Source organism: Emydura macquarii, unplaced genomic scaffold (genome assembly GCF_026122565.2).
Source record: "Emydura macquarii macquarii isolate MOO-44397 ecotype Brisbane River unplaced genomic scaffold, CSIRO-AGI_Emac_v2 contig_3517, whole genome shotgun sequence".
NCBI lineage: Eukaryota > Metazoa > Chordata > Testudines > Chelidae > Emydura > Emydura macquarii.
Genome location: NW_027133654.1, coordinates 118,905 through 138,657, shown reverse-complemented (window position 1 = coordinate 138,657; position 19,753 = coordinate 118,905). Strand labels below are relative to the sequence as shown.

The following is a 19,753-nucleotide window of genomic DNA, read 5'->3' as shown; positions in this document are numbered from 1 at the left end:
TCCAATCCTCCCCCTGACAGATGGAACAGCTCCCTTGGGCGAGATCCCTGGAGCGGCTTGCTTCTGGTGGAAAAGAGCGGCGGCGCTCTCCTCCCCTGTGCTTGGCGCCGGGGTGCGCTTTTTCTTCGACTCCCCTCCAAAAGGAGGCTTTTGGGTGGGTCAGGATTGCCGAGCAGTCTAAGGCGCTGCGTTTAGGCCGCAGTCTCTTCGGAGGCGTGGGTTCGAATCCCACTCCTGACAGCCTGCGGTGGGTGTTTTTCCTTTTTCGTGGGTTCCTGCCGCTTTTCTTCTGCTGTCGTTTGTGCCTTGCCTTTTATCTCTTCAGAGGAGGAGTTGCCACTTCCTCCTCCGGGACCTCGGCCAGTCGAAGCCAGGGCGGGACTCCGTAGCGCGCCGTGTCCCGGGCAGAGAGAGCAGCGCTGAAGAGAGAGGAGGCAGACAGCTGCTTCGGGTCAGGATGGCCGAGCGGTCTAAGGCGCTGCGTTCAGGTCGCAGTCTCCTCGGAGGCGTGGGTTCGAATCCCACTTCTGACAGGCCGCTGGCCTCCCTTTTGGGAAAGGGGGTGGGGGTTCGTGACGGATGTCTTCTGCTCTTGTCTGTAGCGTGCCTTCGATCTCTTCGGAGGAGGAGTTGCCACTTCCTCCTGATGGAGCCAGTCCCGTCGAAGCCAGAGCGGGACTGTGTTCCCGGCCGCGGAAAAGAGCGTTCAAGTAAGAGGCAGCCGAGGCTTGCTTCGGGTCAGGGTGGCCGAGCGGTCTAAGGCGCTGCGTTAAGGTCGCAGTCTCCCCTGGAGGCGGGGGTTCAAATCCCTCCCCTGACATTGGCCTCTGGCTTGCCTAGTCTAGTCTAGTCTTCCCTGCCCGTTGTGGCGAGGGAAGGGAGGCCGCTGCTTTTGGGGCTGCTCCGCCGGGCAGGAGGGGGACCTCGACTTTAGTGCGAGTGAGCGTTGCCCTCCGCGCCCAGAGCTAGCTGAGCGACGTCGGCGGCCCGGCCCTCAGCTTGGCTGAGCGGTCTAAGGCAGTGCGTTGAGGTGCCGGTCTCCTGCGGATAGGTGGGTTCCAATCCTCCCCCTGACAGATGGAACAGCTCCCTTGGGCGAGATCCCTGGAGCGGCTTGCTTCTGGTGGAAAAGAGCGGCGGCGCTCTCCTCCCCTGTGCTTGGCGCCGGGGTGCGCTTTTTCTTCGACTCCCCTCCAAAAGGAGGCTTTTTGGGTGGGTCAGGATTGCCGAGCGGTCTAAGGCGCTGCGTTTAGGCCGCAGTCTCTTCGGAGGCGTGGGTTCGAATCCCACTCCTGACAGCCTGCGGTGGGTGTTTTTCCTTTTTCGTGGGTTCCTGCCGCTTTTCTTCTGCTGTCGTTTGTGCCTTGCCTTTTATCTCTTCAGAGGAGGAGTTGCCACTTCCTCCTCCGGGACCTCGGCCAGTCGAAGCCAGGGCGGGACTCCGTAGCGCGCCGTGTCCCGGGCAGAGAGAGCAGCGCTGAAGAGAGAGGAGGCAGACAGCTGCTTCGGGTCAGGATGGCCGAGCGGTCTAAGGCGCTGCGTTCAGGTCGCAGTCTCCTCGGAGGCGTGGGTTCGAATCCCACTTCTGACAGGCCGCTGGCCTCCCTTTTGGGAAAGGGGGTGGGGGTTCGTGACGGATGTCTTCTGCTCTTGTCTGTAGCGTGCCTTCGATCTCTTCGGAGGAGGAGTTGCCACTTCCTCCTGATGGAGCCAGTCCCGTCGAAGCCAGAGCGGGACTGTGTTCCCGGCCGCGGAAAAGAGCGTTCAAGTAAGAGGCAGCCGAGGCTTGCTTCAGGTCAGGGTGGCCGAGCGGTCTAAGGCGCTGCGTTAAGGTCGCAGTCTCCCCTGGAGGCGGGGGTTCAAATCCCTCCCCTGACATTGGCCTCTGGCTTGCCTAGTCTAGTCTAGTCTAGTCTTCCCTGCCCGTTGTGGCGAGGGAAGGGAGGCTGCTGCTGCTTTTGGGGCTGCTCCGCCGGGCAGGAGGGGGACCTCGACTTTAGTGCGAGTGAGCGTTGCCCTCCGCGCCCAGAGCTAGCTGAGCGACGTCGGCGGCCCGGCCCTCAGCTTGGCTGAGCGGTCTAAGGCAGTGCGTTGAGGTGCCGGTCTCCTGCGGATAGGTGGGTTCCAATCCTCCCCCTGACAGATGGAACAGCTCCCTTGGGCGAGATCCCTGGAGCGGCTTGCTTCTGGTGGAAAAGAGCGGCGGCGCTCTCCTCCCCTGTGCTTGGCGCCGGGGTGCGCTTTTCTTCGACTCCCCTCCAAAAGGAGGCTTTTTGGGTGGGTCAGGATTGCCGAGCGGTCTAAGGCGCTGCGTTTAGGCCGCAGTCTCTTCGGAGGCGTGGGTTCGAATCCCACTCCTGACAGCCTGCGGTGGGTGTTTTTCCTTTTTCGTGGGTTCCTGCCGCTTTTCTTCTGCTGTCGTTTGTGCCTTGCCTTTTATCTCTTCAGAGGAGGAGTTGCCACTTCCTCCTCCGGGACCTCGGCCAGTCGAAGCCAGGGCGGGACTCCGTAGCGCGCCGTGTCCCGGGCAGAGAGAGCAGCGCTGAAGAGAGAGGAGGCAGACAGCTGCTTCGGGTCAGGATGGCCGAGCGGTCTAAGGCGCTGCGTTCAGGTCGCAGTCTCCTCGGAGGCGTGGGTTCGAATCCCACTTCTGACAGGCCGCTGGCCTCCCTTTTGGGAAAGGGGGTGGGGGTTCGTGACGGATGTCTTCTGCTCTTGTCTGTAGCGTGCCTTCGATCTCTTCGGAGGAGGAGTTGCCACTTCCTCCTGATGGAGCCAGTCCCGTCGAAGCCAGAGCGGGACTGTGTTCCCGGCCGCGGAAAAGAGCGTTCAAGTAAGAGGCAGCCGAGGCTTGCTTCGGGTCAGGGTGGCCGAGCGGTCTAAGGCGCTGCGTTAAGGTCGCAGTCTCCCCTGGAGGCGGGGGTTCAAATCCCTCCCCTGACATTGGCCTCTGGCTTGCCTAGTCTAGTCTAGTCTTCCCTGCCCGTTGTGGCGAGGGAAGGGAGGCTGCTGCTGCTTTTGGGGCTGCTCCGCCGGGCAGGAGGGGGACCTCGACTTTAGTGCGAGTGAGCGTTGCCCTCCGCGCCCAGAGCTAGCTGAGCGACGTCGGCGGCCCGGCCCTCAGCTTGGCTGAGCGGTCTAAGGCAGTGCGTTGAGGTGCCGGTCTCCTGCGGATAGGTGGGTTCCAATCCTCCCCCTGACAGATGGAACAGCTCCCTTGGGCGAGATCCCTGGAGCGGCTTGCTTCTGGTGGAAAAGAGCGGCGGCGCTCTCCTCCCCTGTGCTTGGCGCCGGGGTGCGCTTTTCTTCGACTCCCCTCCAAAAGGAGGCTTTTTGGGTGGGTCAGGATTGCCGAGCGGTCTAAGGCGCTGCGTTTAGGCCGCAGTCTCTTCGGAGGCGTGGGTTCGAATCCCACTCCTGACAGCCTGCGGTGGGTGTTTTTCCTTTTTCGTGGGTTCCTGCCGCTTTTCTTCTGCTGTCGTTTGTGCCTTGCCTTTTATCTCTTCAGAGGAGGAGTTGCCACTTCCTCCTCCGGGACCTCGGCCAGTCGAAGCCAGGGCGGGACTCCGTAGCGCGCCGTGTCCCGGGCAGAGAGAGCAGCGCTGAAGAGAGAGGAGGCAGACAGCTGCTTCGGGTCAGGATGGCCGAGCGGTCTAAGGCGCTGCGTTCAGGTCGCAGTCTCCTCGGAGGCGTGGGTTCGAATCCCACTTCTGACAGGCCGCTGGCCTCCCTTTTGGGAAAGGGGGTGGGGGTTCGTGACGGATGTCTTCTGCTCTTGTCTGTAGCGTGCCTTCGATCTCTTCGGAGGAGGAGTTGCCACTTCCTCCTGATGGAGCCAGTCCCGTCGAAGCCAGAGCGGGACTGTGTTCCCGGCCGCGGAAAAGAGCGTTCAAGTAAGAGGCAGCCGAGGCTTGCTTCGGGTCAGGGTGGCCGAGCGGTCTAAGGCGCTGCGTTAAGGTCGCAGTCTCCCCTGGAGGCGGGGGTTCAAATCCCTCCCCTGACATTGGCCTCTGGCTTGCCTAGTCTAGTCTAGTCTTCCCTGCCCGTTGTGGCGAGGGAAGGGAGGCTGCTGCTGCTTTTGGGGCTGCTCCGCCGGGCAGGAGGGGGACCTCGACTTTAGTGCGAGTGAGCGTTGCCCTCCGCGCCCAGAGCTAGCTGAGCGACGTCGGCGGCCCGGCCCTCAGCTTGGCTGAGCGGTCTAAGGCAGTGCGTTGAGGTGCCGGTCTCCTGCGGATAGGTGGGTTCCAATCCTCCCCCTGACAGATGGAACAGCTCCCTTGGGCGAGATCCCTGGAGCGGCTTGCTTCTGGTGGAAAAGAGCGGCGGCGCTCTCCTCCCCTGTGCTTGGCGCCGGGGTGCGCTTTTTCTTCGACTCCCCTCCAAAAGGAGGCTTTTTGGGTGGGTCAGGATTGCCGAGCGGTCTAAGGCGCTGCGTTTAGGCCGCAGTCTCTTCGGAGGCGTGGGTTCGAATCCCACTCCTGACAGCCTGCGGTGGGTGTTTTTCCTTTTTCGTGGGTTCCTGCCGCTTTTCTTCTGCTGTCGTTTGTGCCTTGCCTTTTATCTCTTCAGAGGAGGAGTTGCCACTTCCTCCTCCGGGACCTCGGCCAGTCGAAGCCAGGGCGGGACTCCGTAGCGCGCCGTGTCCCGGGCAGAGAGAGCAGCGCTGAAGAGAGAGGAGGCAGACAGCTGCTTCGGGTCAGGATGGCCGAGCGGTCTAAGGCGCTGCGTTCAGGTCGCAGTCTCCTCGGAGGCGTGGGTTCGAATCCCACTTCTGACAGGCCGCTGGCCTCCCTTTTGGGAAAGGGGGTGGGGGTTCGTGACGGATGTCTTCTGCTCTTGTCTGTAGCGTGCCTTCGATCTCTTCGGAGGAGGAGTTGCCACTTCCTCCTGATGGAGCCAGTCCCGTCGAAGCCAGAGCGGGACTGTGTTCCCGGCCGCGGAAAAGAGCGTTCAAGTAAGAGGCAGCCGAGGCTTGCTTCGGGTCAGGGTGGCCGAGCGGTCTAAGGCGCTGCGTTAAGGTCGCAGTCTCCCCTGGAGGCGGGGGTTCAAATCCCTCCCCTGACATTGGCCTCTGGCTTGCCTAGTCTAGTCTAGTCTTCCCTGCCCGTTGTGGCGAGGGAAGGGAGGCTGCTGCTGCTTTTGGGGCTGCTCCGCCGGGCAGGAGGGGGACCTCGACTTTAGTGCGAGTGAGCGTTGCCCTCCGCGCCCAGAGCTAGCTGAGCGACGTCGGCGGCCCGGCCCTCAGCTTGGCTGAGCGGTCTAAGGCAGTGCGTTGAGGTGCCGGTCTCCTGCGGATAGGTGGGTTCCAATCCTCCCCCTGACAGATGGAACAGCTCCCTTGGGCGAGATCCCTGGAGCGGCTTGCTTCTGGTGGAAAAGAGCGGCGGCGCTCTCCTCCCCTGTGCTTGGCGCCGGGGTGCGCTTTTCTTCGACTCCCCTCCAAAAGGAGGCTTTTTGGGTGGGTCAGGATTGCCGAGCGGTCTAAGGCGCTGCGTTTAGGCCGCAGTCTCTTCGGAGGCGTGGGTTCGAATCCCACTCCTGACAGCCTGCGGTGGGTGTTTTTCCTTTTTCGTGGGTTCCTGCCGCTTTTCTTCTGCTGTCGTTTGTGCCTTGCCTTTTATCTCTTCAGAGGAGGAGTTGCCACTTCCTCCTCCGGGACCTCGGCCAGTCGAAGCCAGGGCGGGACTCCGTAGCGCGCCGTGTCCCGGGCAGAGAGAGCAGCGCTGAAGAGAGAGGAGGCAGACAGCTGCTTCGGGTCAGGATGGCCGAGCGGTCTAAGGCGCTGCGTTCAGGTCGCAGTCTCCTCGGAGGCGTGGGTTCGAATCCCACTTCTGACAGGCCGCTGGCCTCCCTTTTGGGAAAGGGGGTGGGGGTTCGTGACGGATGTCTTCTGCTCTTGTCTGTAGCGTGCCTTCGATCTCTTCGGAGGAGGAGTTGCCACTTCCTCCTGATGGAGCCAGTCCCGTCGAAGCCAGAGCGGGACTGTGTTCCCGGCCGCGGAAAAGAGCGTTCAAGTAAGAGGCAGCCGAGGCTTGCTTCAGGTCAGGGTGGCCGAGCGGTCTAAGGCGCTGCGTTAAGGTCGCAGTCTCCCCTGGAGGCGGGGGTTCAAATCCCTCCCCTGACATTGGCCTCTGGCTTGCCTAGTCTAGTCTAGTCTTCCCTGCCCGTTGTGGCGAGGGAAGGGAGGCTGCTGCTGCTTTTGGGGCTGCTCCGCCGGGCAGGAGGGGGACCTCGACTTTAGTGCGAGTGAGCGTTGCCCTCCGCGCCCAGAGCTAGCTGAGCGACGTCGGCGGCCCGGCCCTCAGCTTGGCTGAGCGGTCTAAGGCAGTGCGTTGAGGTGCCGGTCTCCTGCGGATAGGTGGGTTCCAATCCTCCCCCTGACAGATGGAACAGCTCCCTTGGGCGAGATCCCTGGAGCGGCTTGCTTCTGGTGGAAAAGAGCGGCGGCGCTCTCCTCCCCTGTGCTTGGCGCCGGGGTGCGCTTTTCTTCGACTCCCCTCCAAAAGGAGGCTTTTTGGGTGGGTCAGGATTGCCGAGCGGTCTAAGGCGCTGCGTTTAGGCCGCAGTCTCTTCGGAGGCGTGGGTTCGAATCCCACTCCTGACAGCCTGCGGTGGGTGTTTTTCCTTTTTCGTGGGTTCCTGCCGCTTTTCTTCTGCTGTCGTTTGTGCCTTGCCTTTTATCTCTTCAGAGGAGGAGTTGCCACTTCCTCCTCCGGGACCTCGGCCAGTCGAAGCCAGGGCGGGACTCCGTAGCGCGCCGTGTCCCGGGCAGAGAGAGCAGCGCTGAAGAGAGAGGAGGCAGACAGCTGCTTCGGGTCAGGATGGCCGAGCGGTCTAAGGCGCTGCGTTCAGGTCGCAGTCTCCTCGGAGGCGTGGGTTCGAATCCCACTTCTGACAGGCCGCTGGCCTCCCTTTTGGGAAAGGGGGTGGGGGTTCGTGACGGATGTCTTCTGCTCTTGTCTGTAGCGTGCCTTCGATCTCTTCGGAGGAGGAGTTGCCACTTCCTCCTGATGGAGCCAGTCCCGTCGAAGCCAGAGCGGGACTGTGTTCCCGGCCGCGGAAAAGAGCGTTCAAGTAAGAGGCAGCCGAGGCTTGCTTCAGGTCAGGGTGGCCGAGCGGTCTAAGGCGCTGCGTTAAGGTCGCAGTCTCCCCTGGAGGCGGGGGTTCAAATCCCTCCCCTGACATTGGCCTCTGGCTTGCCTAGTCTAGTCTAGTCTTCCCTGCCCGTTGTGGCGAGGGAAGGGAGGCTGCTGCTGCTTTTGGGGCTGCTCCGCCGGGCAGGAGGGGGACCTCGACTTTAGTGCGAGTGAGCGTTGCCCTCCGCGCCCAGAGCTAGCTGAGCGACGTCGGCGGCCCGGCCCTCAGCTTGGCTGAGCGGTCTAAGGCAGTGCGTTGAGGTGCCGGTCTCCTGCGGATAGGTGGGTTCCAATCCTCCCCCTGACAGATGGAACAGCTCCCTTGGGCGAGATCCCTGGAGCGGCTTGCTTCTGGTGGAAAAGAGCGGCGGCGCTCTCCTCCCCTGTGCTTGGCGCCGGGGTGCGCTTTTTCTTCGACTCCCCTCCAAAAGGAGGCTTTTTGGGTGGGTCAGGATTGCCGAGCGGTCTAAGGCGCTGCGTTTAGGCCGCAGTCTCTTCGGAGGCGTGGGTTCGAATCCCACTCCTGACAGCCTGCGGTGGGTGTTTTTCCTTTTTCGTGGGTTCCTGCCGCTTTTCTTCTGCTGTCGTTTGTGCCTTGCCTTTTATCTCTTCAGAGGAGGAGTTGCCACTTCCTCCTCCGGGACCTCGGCCAGTCGAAGCCAGGGCGGGACTCCGTAGCGCGCCGTGTCCCGGGCAGAGAGAGCAGCGCTGAAGAGAGAGGAGGCAGACAGCTGCTTCGGGTCAGGATGGCCGAGCGGTCTAAGGCGCTGCGTTCAGGTCGCAGTCTCCTCGGAGGCGTGGGTTCGAATCCCACTTCTGACAGGCCGCTGGCCTCCCTTTTGGGAAAGGGGGTGGGGGTTCGTGACGGATGTCTTCTGCTCTTGTCTGTAGCGTGCCTTCGATCTCTTCGGAGGAGGAGTTGCCACTTCCTCCTGATGGAGCCAGTCCCGTCGAAGCCAGAGCGGGACTGTGTTCCCGGCCGCGGAAAAGAGCGTTCAAGTAAGAGGCAGCCGAGGCTTGCTTCGGGTCAGGGTGGCCGAGCGGTCTAAGGCGCTGCGTTAAGGTCGCAGTCTCCCCTGGAGGCGGGGGTTCAAATCCCTCCCCTGACATTGGCCTCTGGCTTGCCTAGTCTAGTCTAGTCTTCCCTGCCCGTTGTGGCGAGGGAAGGGAGGCTGCTGCTGCTTTTGGGGCTGCTCCGCCGGGCAGGAGGGGGACCTCGACTTTAGTGCGAGTGAGCGTTGCCCTCCGCGCCCAGAGCTAGCTGAGCGACGTCGGCGGCCCGGCCCTCAGCTTGGCTGAGCGGTCTAAGGCAGTGCGTTGAGGTGCCGGTCTCCTGCGGATAGGTGGGTTCCAATCCTCCCCCTGACAGATGGAACAGCTCCCTTGGGCGAGATCCCTGGAGCGGCTTGCTTCTGGTGGAAAAGAGCGGCGGCGCTCTCCTCCCCTGTGCTTGGCGCCGGGGTGCGCTTTTTCTTCGACTCCCCTCCAAAAGGAGGCTTTTTGGGTGGGTCAGGATTGCCGAGCGGTCTAAGGCGCTGCGTTTAGGCCGCAGTCTCTTCGGAGGCGTGGGTTCGAATCCCACTCCTGACAGCCTGCGGTGGGTGTTTTTCCTTTTTCGTGGGTTCCTGCCGCTTTTCTTCTGCTGTCGTTTGTGCCTTGCCTTTTATCTCTTCAGAGGAGGAGTTGCCACTTCCTCCTCCGGGACCTCGGCCAGTCGAAGCCAGGGCGGGACTCCGTAGCGCGCCGTGTCCCGGGCAGAGAGAGCAGCGCTGAAGAGAGAGGAGGCAGACAGCTGCTTCGGGTCAGGATGGCCGAGCGGTCTAAGGCGCTGCGTTCAGGTCGCAGTCTCCTCGGAGGCGTGGGTTCGAATCCCACTTCTGACAGGCCGCTGGCCTCCCTTTTGGGAAAGGGGGTGGGGGTTCGTGACGGATGTCTTCTGCTCTTGTCTGTAGCGTGCCTTCGATCTCTTCGGAGGAGGAGTTGCCACTTCCTCCTGATGGAGCCAGTCCCGTCGAAGCCAGAGCGGGACTGTGTTCCCGGCCGCGGAAAAGAGCGTTCAAGTAAGAGGCAGCCGAGGCTTGCTTCAGGTCAGGGTGGCCGAGCGGTCTAAGGCGCTGCGTTAAGGTCGCAGTCTCCCCTGGAGGCGGGGGTTCAAATCCCTCCCCTGACATTGGCCTCTGGCTTGCCTAGTCTAGTCTAGTCTTCCCTGCCCGTTGTGGCGAGGGAAGGGAGGCTGCTGCTGCTTTTGGGGCTGCTCCGCCGGGCAGGAGGGGGACCTCGACTTTAGTGCGAGTGAGCGTTGCCCTCCGCGCCCAGAGCTAGCTGAGCGACGTCGGCGGCCCGGCCCTCAGCTTGGCTGAGCGGTCTAAGGCAGTGCGTTGAGGTGCCGGTCTCCTGCGGATAGGTGGGTTCCAATCCTCCCCCTGACAGATGGAACAGCTCCCTTGGGCGAGATCCCTGGAGCGGCTTGCTTCTGGTGGAAAAGAGCGGCGGCGCTCTCCTCCCCTGTGCTTGGCGCCGGGGTGCGCTTTTCTTCGACTCCCCTCCAAAAGGAGGCTTTTTGGGTGGGTCAGGATTGCCGAGCGGTCTAAGGCGCTGCGTTTAGGCCGCAGTCTCTTCGGAGGCGTGGGTTCGAATCCCACTCCTGACAGCCTGCGGTGGGTGTTTTTCCTTTTTCGTGGGTTCCTGCCGCTTTTCTTCTGCTGTCGTTTGTGCCTTGCCTTTTATCTCTTCAGAGGAGGAGTTGCCACTTCCTCCTCCGGGACCTCGGCCAGTCGAAGCCAGGGCGGGACTCCGTAGCGCGCCGTGTCCCGGGCAGAGAGAGCAGCGCTGAAGAGAGAGGAGGCAGACAGCTGCTTCGGGTCAGGATGGCCGAGCGGTCTAAGGCGCTGCGTTCAGGTCGCAGTCTCCTCGGAGGCGTGGGTTCGAATCCCACTTCTGACAGGCCGCTGGCCTCCCTTTTGGGAAAGGGGGTGGGGGTTCGTGACGGATGTCTTCTGCTCTTGTCTGTAGCGTGCCTTCGATCTCTTCGGAGGAGGAGTTGCCACTTCCTCCTGATGGAGCCAGTCCCGTCGAAGCCAGAGCGGGACTGTGTTCCCGGCCGCGGAAAAGAGCGTTCAAGTAAGAGGCAGCCGAGGCTTGCTTCGGGTCAGGGTGGCCGAGCGGTCTAAGGCGCTGCGTTAAGGTCGCAGTCTCCCCTGGAGGCGGGGGTTCAAATCCCTCCCCTGACATTGGCCTCTGGCTTGCCTAGTCTAGTCTAGTCTTCCCTGCCCGTTGTGGCGAGGGAAGGGAGGCTGCTGCTGCTTTTGGGGCTGCTCCGCCGGGCAGGAGGGGGACCTCGACTTTAGTGCGAGTGAGCGTTGCCCTCCGCGCCCAGAGCTAGCTGAGCGACGTCGGCGGCCCGGCCCTCAGCTTGGCTGAGCGGTCTAAGGCAGTGCGTTGAGGTGCCGGTCTCCTGCGGATAGGTGGGTTCCAATCCTCCCCCTGACAGATGGAACAGCTCCCTTGGGCGAGATCCCTGGAGCGGCTTGCTTCTGGTGGAAAAGAGCGGCGGCGCTCTCCTCCCCTGTGCTTGGCGCCGGGGTGCGCTTTTTCTTCGACTCCCCTCCAAAAGGAGGCTTTTTGGGTGGGTCAGGATTGCCGAGCGGTCTAAGGCGCTGCGTTTAGGCCGCAGTCTCTTCGGAGGCGTGGGTTCGAATCCCACTCCTGACAGCCTGCGGTGGGTGTTTTTCCTTTTTCGTGGGTTCCTGCCGCTTTTCTTCTGCTGTCGTTTGTGCCTTGCCTTTTATCTCTTCAGAGGAGGAGTTGCCACTTCCTCCTCCGGGACCTCGGCCAGTCGAAGCCAGGGCGGGACTCCGTAGCGCGCCGTGTCCCGGGCAGAGAGAGCAGCGCTGAAGAGAGAGGAGGCAGACAGCTGCTTCGGGTCAGGATGGCCGAGCGGTCTAAGGCGCTGCGTTCAGGTCGCAGTCTCCTCGGAGGCGTGGGTTCGAATCCCACTTCTGACAGGCCGCTGGCCTCCCTTTTGGGAAAGGGGGTGGGGGTTCGTGACGGATGTCTTCTGCTCTTGTCTGTAGCGTGCCTTCGATCTCTTCGGAGGAGGAGTTGCCACTTCCTCCTGATGGAGCCAGTCCCGTCGAAGCCAGAGCGGGACTGTGTTCCCGGCCGCGGAAAAGAGCGTTCAAGTAAGAGGCAGCCGAGGCTTGCTTCGGGTCAGGGTGGCCGAGCGGTCTAAGGCGCTGCGTTAAGGTCGCAGTCTCCCCTGGAGGCGGGGGTTCAAATCCCTCCCCTGACATTGGCCTCTGGCTTGCCTAGTCTAGTCTAGTCTTCCCTGCCCGTTGTGGCGAGGGAAGGGAGGCTGCTGCTGCTTTTGGGGCTGCTCCGCCGGGCAGGAGGGGGACCTCGACTTTAGTGCGAGTGAGCGTTGCCCTCCGCGCCCAGAGCTAGCTGAGCGACGTCGGCGGCCCGGCCCTCAGCTTGGCTGAGCGGTCTAAGGCAGTGCGTTGAGGTGCCGGTCTCCTGCGGATAGGTGGGTTCCAATCCTCCCCCTGACAGATGGAACAGCTCCCTTGGGCGAGATCCCTGGAGCGGCTTGCTTCTGGTGGAAAAGAGCGGCGGCGCTCTCCTCCCCTGTGCTTGGCGCCGGGGTGCGCTTTTTCTTCGACTCCCCTCCAAAAGGAGGCTTTTTGGGTGGGTCAGGATTGCCGAGCGGTCTAAGGCGCTGCGTTTAGGCCGCAGTCTCTTCGGAGGCGTGGGTTCGAATCCCACTCCTGACAGCCTGCGGTGGGTGTTTTTCCTTTTTCGTGGGTTCCTGCCGCTTTTCTTCTGCTGTCGTTTGTGCCTTGCCTTTTATCTCTTCAGAGGAGGAGTTGCCACTTCCTCCTCCGGGACCTCGGCCAGTCGAAGCCAGGGCGGGACTCCGTAGCGCGCCGTGTCCCGGGCAGAGAGAGCAGCGCTGAAGAGAGAGGAGGCAGACAGCTGCTTCGGGTCAGGATGGCCGAGCGGTCTAAGGCGCTGCGTTCAGGTCGCAGTCTCCTCGGAGGCGTGGGTTCGAATCCCACTTCTGACAGGCCGCTGGCCTCCCTTTTGGGAAAGGGGGTGGGGGTTCGTGACGGATGTCTTCTGCTCTTGTCTGTAGCGTGCCTTCGATCTCTTCGGAGGAGGAGTTGCCACTTCCTCCTGATGGAGCCAGTCCCGTCGAAGCCAGAGCGGGACTGTGTTCCCGGCCGCGGAAAAGAGCGTTCAAGTAAGAGGCAGCCGAGGCTTGCTTCGGGTCAGGGTGGCCGAGCGGTCTAAGGCGCTGCGTTAAGGTCGCAGTCTCCCCTGGAGGCGGGGGTTCAAATCCCTCCCCTGACATTGGCCTCTGGCTTGCCTAGTCTAGTCTAGTCTTCCCTGCCCGTTGTGGCGAGGGAAGGGAGGCTGCTGCTGCTTTTGGGGCTGCTCCGCCGGGCAGGAGGGGGACCTCGACTTTAGTGCGAGTGAGCGTTGCCCTCCGCGCCCAGAGCTAGCTGAGCGACGTCGGCGGCCCGGCCCTCAGCTTGGCTGAGCGGTCTAAGGCAGTGCGTTGAGGTGCCGGTCTCCTGCGGATAGGTGGGTTCCAATCCTCCCCCTGACAGATGGAACAGCTCCCTTGGGCGAGATCCCTGGAGCGGCTTGCTTCTGGTGGAAAAGAGCGGCGGCGCTCTCCTCCCCTGTGCTTGGCGCCGGGGTGCGCTTTTCTTCGACTCCCCTCCAAAAGGAGGCTTTTTGGGTGGGTCAGGATTGCCGAGCGGTCTAAGGCGCTGCGTTTAGGCCGCAGTCTCTTCGGAGGCGTGGGTTCGAATCCCACTCCTGACAGCCTGCGGTGGGTGTTTTTCCTTTTTCGTGGGTTCCTGCCGCTTTTCTTCTGCTGTCGTTTGTGCCTTGCCTTTTATCTCTTCAGAGGAGGAGTTGCCACTTCCTCCTCCGGGACCTCGGCCAGTCGAAGCCAGGGCGGGACTCCGTAGCGCGCCGTGTCCCGGGCAGAGAGAGCAGCGCTGAAGAGAGAGGAGGCAGACAGCTGCTTCGGGTCAGGATGGCCGAGCGGTCTAAGGCGCTGCGTTCAGGTCGCAGTCTCCTCGGAGGCGTGGGTTCGAATCCCACTTCTGACAGGCCGCTGGCCTCCCTTTTGGGAAAGGGGGTGGGGGTTCGTGACGGATGTCTTCTGCTCTTGTCTGTAGCGTGCCTTCGATCTCTTCGGAGGAGGAGTTGCCACTTCCTCCTGATGGAGCCAGTCCCGTCGAAGCCAGAGCGGGACTGTGTTCCCGGCCGCGGAAAAGAGCGTTCAAGTAAGAGGCAGCCGAGGCTTGCTTCGGGTCAGGGTGGCCGAGCGGTCTAAGGCGCTGCGTTAAGGTCGCAGTCTCCCCTGGAGGCGGGGGTTCAAATCCCTCCCCTGACATTGGCCTCTGGCTTGCCTAGTCTAGTCTAGTCTTCCCTGCCCGTTGTGGCGAGGGAAGGGAGGCCTGCTGCTTTTGGGGCTGCTCCGCCGGGCAGGAGGGGGACCTCGACTTTAGTGCGAGTGAGCGTTGCCCTCCGCGCCCAGAGCTAGCTGAGCGACGTCGGCGGCCCGGCCCTCAGCTTGGCTGAGCGGTCTAAGGCAGTGCGTTGAGGTGCCGGTCTCCTGCGGATAGGTGGGTTCCAATCCTCCCCCTGACAGATGGAACAGCTCCCTTGGGCGAGATCCCTGGAGCGGCTTGCTTCTGGTGGAAAAGAGCGGCGGCGCTCTCCTCCCCTGTGCTTGGCGCCGGGGTGCGCTTTTTCTTCGACTCCCCTCCAAAAGGAGGCTTTTTGGGTGGGTCAGGATTGCCGAGCGGTCTAAGGCGCTGCGTTTAGGCCGCAGTCTCTTCGGAGGCGTGGGTTCGAATCCCACTCCTGACAGCCTGCGGTGGGTGTTTTTCCTTTTTCGTGGGTTCCTGCCGCTTTTCTTCTGCTGTCGTTTGTGCCTTGCCTTTTATCTCTTCAGAGGAGGAGTTGCCACTTCCTCCTCCGGGACCTCGGCCAGTCGAAGCCAGGGCGGGACTCCGTAGCGCGCCGTGTCCCGGGCAGAGAGAGCAGCGCTGAAGAGAGAGGAGGCAGACAGCTGCTTCGGGTCAGGATGGCCGAGCGGTCTAAGGCGCTGCGTTCAGGTCGCAGTCTCCTCGGAGGCGTGGGTTCGAATCCCACTTCTGACAGGCCGCTGGCCTCCCTTTTGGGAAAGGGGGTGGGGGTTCGTGACGGATGTCTTCTGCTCTTGTCTGTAGCGTGCCTTCGATCTCTTCGGAGGAGGAGTTGCCACTTCCTCCTGATGGAGCCAGTCCCGTCGAAGCCAGAGCGGGACTGTGTTCCCGGCCGCGGAAAAGAGCGTTCAAGTAAGAGGCAGCCGAGGCTTGCTTCGGGTCAGGGTGGCCGAGCGGTCTAAGGCGCTGCGTTAAGGTCGCAGTCTCCCCTGGAGGCGGGGGTTCAAATCCCTCCCCTGACATTGGCCTCTGGCTTGCCTAGTCTAGTCTAGTCTAGTCTTCCCTGCCCGTTGTGGCGAGGGAAGGGAGGCCGCTGCTTTTGGGGCTGCTCCGCCGGGCAGGAGGGGGACCTCGACTTTAGTGCGAGTGAGCGTTGCCCTCCGCGCCCAGAGCTAGCTGAGCGACGTCGGCGGCCCGGCCCTCAGCTTGGCTGAGCGGTCTAAGGCAGTGCGTTGAGGTGCCGGTCTCCTGCGGATAGGTGGGTTCCAATCCTCCCCCTGACAGATGGAACAGCTCCCTTGGGCGAGATCCCTGGAGCGGCTTGCTTCTGGTGGAAAAGAGCGGCGGCGCTCTCCTCCCCTGTGCTTGGCGCCGGGGTGCGCTTTTCTTCGACTCCCCTCCAAAAGGAGGCTTTTGGGTGGGTCAGGATTGCCGAGCGGTCTAAGGCGCTGCGTTTAGGCCGCAGTCTCTTCGGAGGCGTGGGTTCGAATCCCACTCCTGACAGCCTGCGGTGGGTGTTTTTCCTTTTTCGTGGGTTCCTGCCGCTTTTCTTCTGCTGTCGTTTGTGCCTTGCCTTTTATCTCTTCAGAGGAGGAGTTGCCACTTCCTCCTCCGGGACCTCGGCCAGTCGAAGCCAGGGCGGGACTCCGTAGCGCGCCGTGTCCCGGGCAGAGAGAGCAGCGCTGAAGAGAGAGGAGGCAGACAGCTGCTTCGGGTCAGGATGGCCGAGCGGTCTAAGGCGCTGCGTTCAGGTCGCAGTCTCCTCGGAGGCGTGGGTTCGAATCCCACTTCTGACAGGCCGCTGGCCTCCCTTTTGGGAAAGGGGGTGGGGGTTCGTGACGGATGTCTTCTGCTCTTGTCTGTAGCGTGCCTTCGATCTCTTCGGAGGAGGAGTTGCCACTTCCTCCTGATGGAGCCAGTCCCGTCGAAGCCAGAGCGGGACTGTGTTCCCGGCCGCGGAAAAGAGCGTTCAAGTAAGAGGCAGCCGAGGCTTGCTTCGGGTCAGGGTGGCCGAGCGGTCTAAGGCGCTGCGTTAAGGTCGCAGTCTCCCTGGAGGCGGGGGTTCAAATCCCTCCCCTGACATTGGCCTCTGGCTTGCCTAGTCTAGTCTAGTCTAGTCTTCCCTGCCCGTTGTGGCGAGGGAAGGGAGGCCGCTGCTTTTGGGGCTGCTCCGCCGGGCAGGAGGGGGACCTCGACTTTAGTGCGAGTGAGCGTTGCCCTCCGCGCCCAGAGCTAGCTGAGCGACGTCGGCGGCCCGGCCCTCAGCTTGGCTGAGCGGTCTAAGGCAGTGCGTTGAGGTGCCGGTCTCCTGCGGATAGGTGGGTTCCAATCCTCCCCCTGACAGATGGAACAGCTCCCTTGGGCGAGATCCCTGGAGCGGCTTGCTTCTGGTGGAAAAGAGCGGCGGCGCTCTCCTCCCCTGTGCTTGGCGCCGGGGTGCGCTTTTTCTTCGACTCCCCTCCAAAAGGAGGCTTTTTGGGTGGGTCAGGATTGCCGAGCGGTCTAAGGCGCTGCGTTTAGGCCGCAGTCTCTTCGGAGGCGTGGGTTCGAATCCCACTCCTGACAGCCTGCGGTGGGTGTTTTTCCTTTTTCGTGGGTTCCTGCCGCTTTTCTTCTGCTGTCGTTTGTGCCTTGCCTTTTATCTCTTCAGAGGAGGAGTTGCCACTTCCTCCTCCGGGACCTCGGCCAGTCGAAGCCAGGGCGGGACTCCGTAGCGCGCCGTGTCCCGGGCAGAGAGAGCAGCGCTGAAGAGAGAGGAGGCAGACAGCTGCTTCGGGTCAGGATGGCCGAGCGGTCTAAGGCGCTGCGTTCAGGTCGCAGTCTCCTCGGAGGCGTGGGTTCGAATCCCACTTCTGACAGGCCGCTGGCCTCCCTTTTGGGAAAGGGGGTGGGGGTTCGTGACGGATGTCTTCTGCTCTTGTCTGTAGCGTGCCTTCGATCTCTTCGGAGGAGGAGTTGCCACTTCCTCCTGATGGAGCCAGTCCCGTCGAAGCCAGAGCGGGACTGTGTTCCCGGCCGCGGAAAAGAGCGTTCAAGTAAGAGGCAGCCGAGGCTTGCTTCGGGTCAGGGTGGCCGAGCGGTCTAAGGCGCTGCGTTAAGGTCGCAGTCTCCCCTGGAGGCGGGGGTTCAAATCCCTCCCCTGACATTGGCCTCTGGCTTGCCTAGTCTAGTCTAGTCTTCCCTGCCCGTTGTGGCGAGGGAAGGGAGGCCGCTGCTTTTGGGGCTGCTCCGCCGGGCAGGAGGGGGACCTCGACTTTAGTGCGAGTGAGCGTTGCCCTCCGCGCCCAGAGCTAGCTGAGCGACGTCGGCGGCCCGGCCCTCAGCTTGGCTGAGCGGTCTAAGGCAGTGCGTTGAGGTGCCGGTCTCCTGCGGATAGGTGGGTTCCAATCCTCCCCCTGACAGATGGAACAGCTCCCTTGGGCGAGATCCCTGGAGCGGCTTGCTTCTGGTGGAAAAGAGCGGCGGCGCTCTCCTCCCCTGTGCTTGGCGCCGGGGTGCGCTTTTTTTCGACTCCCCTCCAAAAGGAGGCTTTTTGGGTGGGTCAGGATTGCCGAGCGGTCTAAGGCGCTGCGTTTAGGCCGCAGTCTCTTCGGAGGCGTGGGTTCGAATCCCACTCCTGACAGCCTGCGGTGGGTGTTTTTCCTTTTTCGTGGGTTCCTGCCGCTTTTCTTCTGCTGTCGTTTGTGCCTTGCCTTTTATCTCTTCAGAGGAGGAGTTGCCACTTCCTCCTCCGGGACCTCGGCCAGTCGAAGCCAGGGCGGGACTCCGTAGCGCGCCGTGTCCCGGGCAGAGAGAGCAGCGCTGAAGAGAGAGGAGGCAGACAGCTGCTTCGGGTCAGGATGGCCGAGCGGTCTAAGGCGCTGCGTTCAGGTCGCAGTCTCCTCGGAGGCGTGGGTTCGAATCCCACTTCTGACAGGCCGCTGGCCTCCCTTTTGGGAAAGGGGGTGGGGGTTCGTGACGGATGTCTTCTGCTCTTGTCTGTAGCGTGCCTTCGATCTCTTCGGAGGAGGAGTTGCCACTTCCTCCTGATGGAGCCAGTCCCGTCGAAGCCAGAGCGGGACTGTGTTCCCGGCCGCGGAAAAGAGCGTTCAAGTAAGAGGCAGCCGAGGCTTGCTTCGGGTCAGGGTGGCCGAGCGGTCTAAGGCGCTGCGTTAAGGTCGCAGTCTCCCCTGGAGGCGGGGGTTCAAATCCCTCCCCTGACATTGGCCTCTGGCTTGCCTAGTCTAGTCTAGTCTTCCCTGCCCGTTGTGGCGAGGGAAGGGAGGCCGCTGCTTTTGGGGCTGCTCCGCCGGGCAGGAGGGGGACCTCGACTTTAGTGCGAGTGAGCGTTGCCCTCCGCGCCCAGAGCTAGCTGAGCGACGTCGGCGGCCCGGCCCTCAGCTTGGCTGAGCGGTCTAAGGCAGTGCGTTGAGGTGCCGGTCTCCTGCGGATAGGTGGGTTCCAATCCTCCCCCTGACAGATGGAACAGCTCCCTTGGGCGAGATCCCTGGAGCGGCTTGCTTCTGGTGGAAAAGAGCGGCGGCGCTCTCCTCCCCTGTGCTTGGCGCCGGGGTGCGCTTTTCTTCGACTCCCCTCCAAAAGGAGGCTTTTTGGGTGGGTCAGGATTGCCGAGCGGTCTAAGGCGCTGCGTTTAGGCCGCAGTCTCTTCGGAGGCGTGGGTTCGAATCCCACTCCTGACAGCCTGCGGTGGGTGTTTTTCCTTTTTCGTGGGTTCCTGCCGCTTTTCTTCTGCTGTCGTTTGTGCCTTGCCTTTTATCTCTTCAGAGGAGGAGTTGCCACTTCCTCCTCCGGGACCTCGGCCAGTCGAAGCCAGGGCGGGACTCCGTAGCGCGCCGTGTCCCGGGCAGAGAGAGCAGCGCTGAAGAGAGAGGAGGCAGACAGCTGCTTCGGGTCAGGATGGCCGAGCGGTCTAAGGCGCTGCGTTCAGGTCGCAGTCTCCTCGGAGGCGTGGGTTCGAATCCCACTTCTGACAGGCCGCTGGCCTCCCTTTTGGGAAAGGGGGTGGGGGTTCGTGACGGATGTCTTCTGCTCTTGTCTGTAGCGTGCCTTCGATCTCTTCGGAGGAGGAGTTGCCACTTCCTCCTGATGGAGCCAGTCCCGTCGAAGCCAGAGCGGGACTGTGTTCCCGGCCGCGGAAAAGAGCGTTCAAGTAAGAGGCAGCCGAGGCTTGCTTCGGGTCAGGGTGGCCGAGCGGTCTAAGGCGCTGCGTTAAGGTCGCAGTCTCCCCTGGAGGCGGGGGTTCAAATCCCTCCCCTGACATTGGCCTCTGGCTTGCCTAGTCTAGTCTAGTCTTCCCTGCCCGTTGTGGCGAGGGAAGGGAGGCTGCTGCTTTTGGGGCTGCTCCGCCGGGCAGGAGGGGGACCTCGACTTTAGTGCGAGTGAGCGTTGCCCTCCGCGCCCAGAGCTAGCTGAGCGACGTCGGCGGCCCGGCCCTCAGCTTGGCTGAGCGGTCTAAGGCAGTGCGTTGAGGTGCCGGTCTCCTGCGGATAGGTGGGTTCCAATCCTCCCCCTGACAGATGGAACAGCCCCTTGGGCGAGATCCCTGGAGCGGCTTGCTTCTGGTGGAAAAGAGCGGCGGCGCTCTCCTCCCCTGTGCTTGGCGCCGGGGTGCGCTTTTCTTCGACTCCCCTCCAAAAGGAGGCTTTTGGGTGGGTCAGGATTGCCGAGCGGTCTAAGGCGCTGCGTTTAGGCCGCAGTCTCTTCGGAGGCGTGGGTTCGAATCCCACTCCTGACAGCCTGCGGTGGGTGTTTTTCCTTTTTCGTGGGTTCCTGCCGCTTTTCTTCTGCTGTCGTTTGTGCCTTGCCTTTTATCTCTTCAGAGGAGGAGTTGCCACTTCCTCCTCCGGGACCTCGGCCAGTCGAAGCCAGGGCGGGACTCCGTAGCGCGCCGTGTCCCGGGCAGAGAGAGCAGCGCTGAAGAGAGAGGAGGCAGACAGCTGCTTCGGGTCAGGATGGCCGAGCGGTCTAAGGCGCTGCGTTCAGGTCGCAGTCTCCTCGGAGGCGTGGGTTCGAATCCCACTTCTGACAGGCCGCTGGCCTCCCTTTTGGGAAAGGGGGTGGGGGTTCGTGACGGATGTCTTCTGCTCTTGTCTGTAGCGTGCCTTCGATCTCTTCGGAGGAGGAGTTGCCACTTCCTCCTGATGGAGCCAGTCCCGTCGAAGCCAGAGC

General features: G+C 62.6%; 56 non-coding genes across 56 annotated transcripts; all 56 read left to right on the top strand.

The window, feature by feature from the left end:
* The first annotated feature begins 158 nt into the window (after window positions 1–158).
* Window positions 159–240, top strand: TRNAL-UAG (transfer RNA leucine (anticodon UAG)). Its single transcript has one exon. It is a non-coding gene; the product is annotated as a tRNA-Leu (tRNA).
* Window positions 241–451: 211 nt separating this feature from the next.
* Window positions 452–533, top strand: TRNAL-CAG (transfer RNA leucine (anticodon CAG)). The gene has a single exon. It is a non-coding gene; the product is annotated as a tRNA-Leu (tRNA).
* Window positions 534–737: 204 nt separating this feature from the next.
* On the top strand, window positions 738–820 carry TRNAL-AAG (transfer RNA leucine (anticodon AAG)). Its single transcript has one exon. It is a non-coding gene; the product is annotated as a tRNA-Leu (tRNA).
* Window positions 821–1,216: 396 nt separating this feature from the next.
* Window positions 1,217–1,298, top strand: TRNAL-UAG (transfer RNA leucine (anticodon UAG)). The gene has a single exon. It is a non-coding gene; the product is annotated as a tRNA-Leu (tRNA).
* Window positions 1,299–1,509: 211 nt separating this feature from the next.
* TRNAL-CAG (transfer RNA leucine (anticodon CAG)) lies at window positions 1,510–1,591 on the top strand. Its single transcript has one exon. It is a non-coding gene; the product is annotated as a tRNA-Leu (tRNA).
* A 204-nt stretch (window positions 1,592–1,795) lies between these two features.
* Window positions 1,796–1,878, top strand: TRNAL-AAG (transfer RNA leucine (anticodon AAG)). The gene has a single exon. It is a non-coding gene; the product is annotated as a tRNA-Leu (tRNA).
* Window positions 1,879–2,281: 403 nt separating this feature from the next.
* TRNAL-UAG (transfer RNA leucine (anticodon UAG)) lies at window positions 2,282–2,363 on the top strand. Its single transcript has one exon. It is a non-coding gene; the product is annotated as a tRNA-Leu (tRNA).
* Window positions 2,364–2,574: 211 nt separating this feature from the next.
* TRNAL-CAG (transfer RNA leucine (anticodon CAG)) lies at window positions 2,575–2,656 on the top strand. Its single transcript has one exon. It is a non-coding gene; the product is annotated as a tRNA-Leu (tRNA).
* Window positions 2,657–2,860: 204 nt separating this feature from the next.
* Window positions 2,861–2,943, top strand: TRNAL-AAG (transfer RNA leucine (anticodon AAG)). The gene has a single exon. It is a non-coding gene; the product is annotated as a tRNA-Leu (tRNA).
* A 398-nt stretch (window positions 2,944–3,341) lies between these two features.
* On the top strand, window positions 3,342–3,423 carry TRNAL-UAG (transfer RNA leucine (anticodon UAG)). The gene has a single exon. It is a non-coding gene; the product is annotated as a tRNA-Leu (tRNA).
* Window positions 3,424–3,634: 211 nt separating this feature from the next.
* Window positions 3,635–3,716, top strand: TRNAL-CAG (transfer RNA leucine (anticodon CAG)). The gene has a single exon. It is a non-coding gene; the product is annotated as a tRNA-Leu (tRNA).
* A 204-nt stretch (window positions 3,717–3,920) lies between these two features.
* TRNAL-AAG (transfer RNA leucine (anticodon AAG)) lies at window positions 3,921–4,003 on the top strand. The gene has a single exon. It is a non-coding gene; the product is annotated as a tRNA-Leu (tRNA).
* A 399-nt stretch (window positions 4,004–4,402) lies between these two features.
* On the top strand, window positions 4,403–4,484 carry TRNAL-UAG (transfer RNA leucine (anticodon UAG)). Its single transcript has one exon. It is a non-coding gene; the product is annotated as a tRNA-Leu (tRNA).
* Window positions 4,485–4,695: 211 nt separating this feature from the next.
* On the top strand, window positions 4,696–4,777 carry TRNAL-CAG (transfer RNA leucine (anticodon CAG)). The gene has a single exon. It is a non-coding gene; the product is annotated as a tRNA-Leu (tRNA).
* A 204-nt stretch (window positions 4,778–4,981) lies between these two features.
* On the top strand, window positions 4,982–5,064 carry TRNAL-AAG (transfer RNA leucine (anticodon AAG)). Its single transcript has one exon. It is a non-coding gene; the product is annotated as a tRNA-Leu (tRNA).
* A 398-nt stretch (window positions 5,065–5,462) lies between these two features.
* On the top strand, window positions 5,463–5,544 carry TRNAL-UAG (transfer RNA leucine (anticodon UAG)). The gene has a single exon. It is a non-coding gene; the product is annotated as a tRNA-Leu (tRNA).
* A 211-nt stretch (window positions 5,545–5,755) lies between these two features.
* TRNAL-CAG (transfer RNA leucine (anticodon CAG)) lies at window positions 5,756–5,837 on the top strand. Its single transcript has one exon. It is a non-coding gene; the product is annotated as a tRNA-Leu (tRNA).
* A 204-nt stretch (window positions 5,838–6,041) lies between these two features.
* On the top strand, window positions 6,042–6,124 carry TRNAL-AAG (transfer RNA leucine (anticodon AAG)). Its single transcript has one exon. It is a non-coding gene; the product is annotated as a tRNA-Leu (tRNA).
* Window positions 6,125–6,522: 398 nt separating this feature from the next.
* TRNAL-UAG (transfer RNA leucine (anticodon UAG)) lies at window positions 6,523–6,604 on the top strand. Its single transcript has one exon. It is a non-coding gene; the product is annotated as a tRNA-Leu (tRNA).
* Window positions 6,605–6,815: 211 nt separating this feature from the next.
* On the top strand, window positions 6,816–6,897 carry TRNAL-CAG (transfer RNA leucine (anticodon CAG)). Its single transcript has one exon. It is a non-coding gene; the product is annotated as a tRNA-Leu (tRNA).
* Window positions 6,898–7,101: 204 nt separating this feature from the next.
* Window positions 7,102–7,184, top strand: TRNAL-AAG (transfer RNA leucine (anticodon AAG)). The gene has a single exon. It is a non-coding gene; the product is annotated as a tRNA-Leu (tRNA).
* Window positions 7,185–7,583: 399 nt separating this feature from the next.
* Window positions 7,584–7,665, top strand: TRNAL-UAG (transfer RNA leucine (anticodon UAG)). The gene has a single exon. It is a non-coding gene; the product is annotated as a tRNA-Leu (tRNA).
* Window positions 7,666–7,876: 211 nt separating this feature from the next.
* TRNAL-CAG (transfer RNA leucine (anticodon CAG)) lies at window positions 7,877–7,958 on the top strand. The gene has a single exon. It is a non-coding gene; the product is annotated as a tRNA-Leu (tRNA).
* A 204-nt stretch (window positions 7,959–8,162) lies between these two features.
* On the top strand, window positions 8,163–8,245 carry TRNAL-AAG (transfer RNA leucine (anticodon AAG)). The gene has a single exon. It is a non-coding gene; the product is annotated as a tRNA-Leu (tRNA).
* A 399-nt stretch (window positions 8,246–8,644) lies between these two features.
* On the top strand, window positions 8,645–8,726 carry TRNAL-UAG (transfer RNA leucine (anticodon UAG)). Its single transcript has one exon. It is a non-coding gene; the product is annotated as a tRNA-Leu (tRNA).
* Window positions 8,727–8,937: 211 nt separating this feature from the next.
* On the top strand, window positions 8,938–9,019 carry TRNAL-CAG (transfer RNA leucine (anticodon CAG)). The gene has a single exon. It is a non-coding gene; the product is annotated as a tRNA-Leu (tRNA).
* A 204-nt stretch (window positions 9,020–9,223) lies between these two features.
* Window positions 9,224–9,306, top strand: TRNAL-AAG (transfer RNA leucine (anticodon AAG)). Its single transcript has one exon. It is a non-coding gene; the product is annotated as a tRNA-Leu (tRNA).
* A 398-nt stretch (window positions 9,307–9,704) lies between these two features.
* On the top strand, window positions 9,705–9,786 carry TRNAL-UAG (transfer RNA leucine (anticodon UAG)). Its single transcript has one exon. It is a non-coding gene; the product is annotated as a tRNA-Leu (tRNA).
* Window positions 9,787–9,997: 211 nt separating this feature from the next.
* On the top strand, window positions 9,998–10,079 carry TRNAL-CAG (transfer RNA leucine (anticodon CAG)). Its single transcript has one exon. It is a non-coding gene; the product is annotated as a tRNA-Leu (tRNA).
* Window positions 10,080–10,283: 204 nt separating this feature from the next.
* TRNAL-AAG (transfer RNA leucine (anticodon AAG)) lies at window positions 10,284–10,366 on the top strand. The gene has a single exon. It is a non-coding gene; the product is annotated as a tRNA-Leu (tRNA).
* A 399-nt stretch (window positions 10,367–10,765) lies between these two features.
* On the top strand, window positions 10,766–10,847 carry TRNAL-UAG (transfer RNA leucine (anticodon UAG)). Its single transcript has one exon. It is a non-coding gene; the product is annotated as a tRNA-Leu (tRNA).
* A 211-nt stretch (window positions 10,848–11,058) lies between these two features.
* Window positions 11,059–11,140, top strand: TRNAL-CAG (transfer RNA leucine (anticodon CAG)). The gene has a single exon. It is a non-coding gene; the product is annotated as a tRNA-Leu (tRNA).
* A 204-nt stretch (window positions 11,141–11,344) lies between these two features.
* Window positions 11,345–11,427, top strand: TRNAL-AAG (transfer RNA leucine (anticodon AAG)). The gene has a single exon. It is a non-coding gene; the product is annotated as a tRNA-Leu (tRNA).
* A 399-nt stretch (window positions 11,428–11,826) lies between these two features.
* Window positions 11,827–11,908, top strand: TRNAL-UAG (transfer RNA leucine (anticodon UAG)). Its single transcript has one exon. It is a non-coding gene; the product is annotated as a tRNA-Leu (tRNA).
* A 211-nt stretch (window positions 11,909–12,119) lies between these two features.
* Window positions 12,120–12,201, top strand: TRNAL-CAG (transfer RNA leucine (anticodon CAG)). The gene has a single exon. It is a non-coding gene; the product is annotated as a tRNA-Leu (tRNA).
* A 204-nt stretch (window positions 12,202–12,405) lies between these two features.
* Window positions 12,406–12,488, top strand: TRNAL-AAG (transfer RNA leucine (anticodon AAG)). Its single transcript has one exon. It is a non-coding gene; the product is annotated as a tRNA-Leu (tRNA).
* A 398-nt stretch (window positions 12,489–12,886) lies between these two features.
* On the top strand, window positions 12,887–12,968 carry TRNAL-UAG (transfer RNA leucine (anticodon UAG)). Its single transcript has one exon. It is a non-coding gene; the product is annotated as a tRNA-Leu (tRNA).
* Window positions 12,969–13,179: 211 nt separating this feature from the next.
* TRNAL-CAG (transfer RNA leucine (anticodon CAG)) lies at window positions 13,180–13,261 on the top strand. The gene has a single exon. It is a non-coding gene; the product is annotated as a tRNA-Leu (tRNA).
* A 204-nt stretch (window positions 13,262–13,465) lies between these two features.
* Window positions 13,466–13,548, top strand: TRNAL-AAG (transfer RNA leucine (anticodon AAG)). Its single transcript has one exon. It is a non-coding gene; the product is annotated as a tRNA-Leu (tRNA).
* Window positions 13,549–13,945: 397 nt separating this feature from the next.
* On the top strand, window positions 13,946–14,027 carry TRNAL-UAG (transfer RNA leucine (anticodon UAG)). The gene has a single exon. It is a non-coding gene; the product is annotated as a tRNA-Leu (tRNA).
* A 211-nt stretch (window positions 14,028–14,238) lies between these two features.
* Window positions 14,239–14,320, top strand: TRNAL-CAG (transfer RNA leucine (anticodon CAG)). The gene has a single exon. It is a non-coding gene; the product is annotated as a tRNA-Leu (tRNA).
* Window positions 14,321–14,524: 204 nt separating this feature from the next.
* On the top strand, window positions 14,525–14,607 carry TRNAL-AAG (transfer RNA leucine (anticodon AAG)). Its single transcript has one exon. It is a non-coding gene; the product is annotated as a tRNA-Leu (tRNA).
* A 399-nt stretch (window positions 14,608–15,006) lies between these two features.
* TRNAL-UAG (transfer RNA leucine (anticodon UAG)) lies at window positions 15,007–15,088 on the top strand. Its single transcript has one exon. It is a non-coding gene; the product is annotated as a tRNA-Leu (tRNA).
* A 211-nt stretch (window positions 15,089–15,299) lies between these two features.
* TRNAL-CAG (transfer RNA leucine (anticodon CAG)) lies at window positions 15,300–15,381 on the top strand. Its single transcript has one exon. It is a non-coding gene; the product is annotated as a tRNA-Leu (tRNA).
* Window positions 15,382–15,585: 204 nt separating this feature from the next.
* On the top strand, window positions 15,586–15,667 carry TRNAL-AAG (transfer RNA leucine (anticodon AAG)). The gene has a single exon. It is a non-coding gene; the product is annotated as a tRNA-Leu (tRNA).
* A 401-nt stretch (window positions 15,668–16,068) lies between these two features.
* TRNAL-UAG (transfer RNA leucine (anticodon UAG)) lies at window positions 16,069–16,150 on the top strand. Its single transcript has one exon. It is a non-coding gene; the product is annotated as a tRNA-Leu (tRNA).
* A 211-nt stretch (window positions 16,151–16,361) lies between these two features.
* Window positions 16,362–16,443, top strand: TRNAL-CAG (transfer RNA leucine (anticodon CAG)). The gene has a single exon. It is a non-coding gene; the product is annotated as a tRNA-Leu (tRNA).
* A 204-nt stretch (window positions 16,444–16,647) lies between these two features.
* TRNAL-AAG (transfer RNA leucine (anticodon AAG)) lies at window positions 16,648–16,730 on the top strand. The gene has a single exon. It is a non-coding gene; the product is annotated as a tRNA-Leu (tRNA).
* A 395-nt stretch (window positions 16,731–17,125) lies between these two features.
* TRNAL-UAG (transfer RNA leucine (anticodon UAG)) lies at window positions 17,126–17,207 on the top strand. Its single transcript has one exon. It is a non-coding gene; the product is annotated as a tRNA-Leu (tRNA).
* Window positions 17,208–17,418: 211 nt separating this feature from the next.
* Window positions 17,419–17,500, top strand: TRNAL-CAG (transfer RNA leucine (anticodon CAG)). Its single transcript has one exon. It is a non-coding gene; the product is annotated as a tRNA-Leu (tRNA).
* A 204-nt stretch (window positions 17,501–17,704) lies between these two features.
* On the top strand, window positions 17,705–17,787 carry TRNAL-AAG (transfer RNA leucine (anticodon AAG)). The gene has a single exon. It is a non-coding gene; the product is annotated as a tRNA-Leu (tRNA).
* A 395-nt stretch (window positions 17,788–18,182) lies between these two features.
* Window positions 18,183–18,264, top strand: TRNAL-UAG (transfer RNA leucine (anticodon UAG)). The gene has a single exon. It is a non-coding gene; the product is annotated as a tRNA-Leu (tRNA).
* A 211-nt stretch (window positions 18,265–18,475) lies between these two features.
* TRNAL-CAG (transfer RNA leucine (anticodon CAG)) lies at window positions 18,476–18,557 on the top strand. The gene has a single exon. It is a non-coding gene; the product is annotated as a tRNA-Leu (tRNA).
* Window positions 18,558–18,761: 204 nt separating this feature from the next.
* On the top strand, window positions 18,762–18,844 carry TRNAL-AAG (transfer RNA leucine (anticodon AAG)). Its single transcript has one exon. It is a non-coding gene; the product is annotated as a tRNA-Leu (tRNA).
* Window positions 18,845–19,237: 393 nt separating this feature from the next.
* On the top strand, window positions 19,238–19,319 carry TRNAL-UAG (transfer RNA leucine (anticodon UAG)). The gene has a single exon. It is a non-coding gene; the product is annotated as a tRNA-Leu (tRNA).
* A 211-nt stretch (window positions 19,320–19,530) lies between these two features.
* Window positions 19,531–19,612, top strand: TRNAL-CAG (transfer RNA leucine (anticodon CAG)). The gene has a single exon. It is a non-coding gene; the product is annotated as a tRNA-Leu (tRNA).
* Window positions 19,613–19,753: the final 141 nt, after the last annotated feature.